General features: G+C 46.2%; 1 non-coding gene across 1 annotated transcript; it reads left to right on the top strand.

Moving 5' to 3' along the window:
* The first annotated feature begins 1,936 nt into the window (after positions 1-1,936).
* trnaf-gaa (transfer RNA phenylalanine (anticodon GAA)) lies at positions 1,937-2,009 on the top strand. Its single transcript has one exon. It is a non-coding gene; the product is annotated as a tRNA-Phe (tRNA).
* The last annotated feature ends 253 nt before the right edge of the window (positions 2,010-2,262 follow it).

A 2,262-nucleotide genomic window follows, 5' to 3' on the forward strand; every position in this document is an offset into this window, starting at 1 on the left:
CTGGAGAAAAACAAATTATACCAATGGGCCGAATGGACTTCTTCTGCACTGTCGGAGTCTATGATCTGGATTGCAGGGATCTTTCCCAGATTCAGTCGAAGGAAAATTGGCGAATAGAAGAGAAGATGAGCGAAGGGGAAATATTTAACGGGAAATGGAAACAACACAAATCACTGACATCCCAAAGGAAGGATCTGTTTTGAAAGCCGGAATTCCATGGACAAATACATTGAAAAAGAGAGGCATTTTGTGTCGAGGTCTGGGGCCGATAATAAAAATGAAACCAGGACGAATATAACCGGAGAAGTATCAATCGAAAGAGGAAGTGTTAATTGGATATTAATTAGCTGTTTTATTGGATTCAGATGGTGGACTTGACTGGTGATTCACCTGGGCTCGATTGTCCAGGAGCAGATTGCGGTGGTTAGATTGGAAGTTTGATTTGACTTGATTTGCCAGGCTGGCATGGTGTGGCACAGTGGTTAGCACCGCTGCCTCATGGTGCTCGAGACCGGGGTTCGATTCCTGGCTTGGGTGATTGTACAGAGTCTGCATGTTCTCCCTGTGTCTGCGTGGGTTTCCTCTTGGTTTTCCTCCCACAGTCCAAAAGACAAGGTTAGGTGCATTGGCCATGCTAAATTCTCCCTCAGTGTACCTGAACAGGTGCTGGGGTGTAGCGACTGGGGGATTTTCACAGTAACATCATTGCAGTGTTAATGTCAGCCTACATGTAACTAATAAATAAGCTTTAACTTTTGATTTATTATTGTCACATATTTTTGGAATACAGTGAAATGTATGGTTTCTTGCGACAAAATATACAGTTCATCGAGAGCGTATGGGAGAAAGAAAACAGAAGGTGCAGAATGTAGTGTTACAGTCATAGCTAGGGTGTAGAGAAAGATCAATTCAATGTGAGGTAGGTCCATTCAAAAGCCTGATGGCAGCAGGGAAGAAGCTGTTCTTGAGTCGGTTGGTACATGTCCTCAGACTCCTGTATCTTTTTCCCGATGGAAGAAGGTGGAAGAGAGAACGTCCGGGGTGTGTGGGGTCCTTGATTATGCTGGCTGCTTTTCCGAGGCAGCAGGAAGTGTAGACAGAGTCAATGGATGGGAGGCTGATTTGAGTGATGGGCTGGGCTACATTCATGACCCTTTGTAGATCCTTGCGGTCTTGGGCTGAGCAAGAGCCACACCAAACTGTGATACAACCAGAAAGATTGGTGCATCTGTAAATGTTGGTGCATGGTGTGTGATGTGAATCTTTGTAAATCAAAGTTTGTAAGTGTATTAAAACAGGGCTCCAGGTATATCCCACACTGCTTGACTATCTGAGTTGTGACGTGGAGGATTAAATGAACATGAAGGCAGGATTTTCCATGCAAGGTGGTCCGCCACTGGTTGGCAGTGGGATCTTCAGGTCCCGCTGTTGCCAGTGGGGTTTTCTGTTGACTCCTTCCTGCAGTGGGGGCGCGCCATTGGCGGGACCAGAAGACCCCAGTAGTGGGAACGGTTGGAAATTTCCAGCGACTTTTCGAAATAGGATTATGGAAGTGAAGGAAGATCGAAAGCAAAACTGCAGATGGTGGAAATCTGAAATAAAAAATAAATGGTTCTGGAGCTACTCAGCAGGCCAGGCTGTGTTTATGAAGAGAGAAACACAGTTAATGTTTCAGATCTGCGACCTTTCAATGCTGAGGAGACGTAGAAATATCATTGCTTTCTGAAAGAGGGAAGAGGCTGAAGAGAAGGTCTGGGGTAAAGTGGAGAGCAGGACAGCATAAATCACAAAAGATCTCATGGTGCAAAAATCAAAGGGAGCGCTAATGGGCAAAGTAAACAAATAGAAGCATCCAGATGAGGTGTGAATGGCTGGTGTTGTGTCCAGTGAAGGTATGTCTTAGTAATGGCTTGAAACGCAGGAGTGTTCATATGGCGCTGAAATAGCTCAGTTGGGAGAGCGTTAGAATGAAGATCTAAAGGCCCCTGGTTTGATCCCGGGTTTCGGCAAAAGGTTTGTTGCAAAAACCCAGCCAGCAGGTGGTCAGGAAGGCGAATGGGATGCTGGCCGTCATAACGAGGGGGATTGAATATAAAAGTAGGGAGGTCTTGCTGCGGCTGTATAGAGCACTGGTGAGGCCGCAACTGGAGTACTGTGTGCAGTTTTGGTCGCCGCACTTACGCAAGGATATTTTGGCCTTGGAGGGAGTGCAGAGGAGGTTTACTAGGCTGATACTGGAGTTGAGGGGGTTGAGCTATGAGG

The sequence above is a fragment of the Carcharhinus amblyrhynchos genome, chromosome 18, assembly GCF_965287045.1.
Source record: "Carcharhinus amblyrhynchos chromosome 18, sCarAmb.v2.hapA, whole genome shotgun sequence".
Classification (NCBI taxonomy): Eukaryota; Metazoa; Chordata; class Chondrichthyes; order Carcharhiniformes; family Carcharhinidae; genus Carcharhinus; species Carcharhinus amblyrhynchos.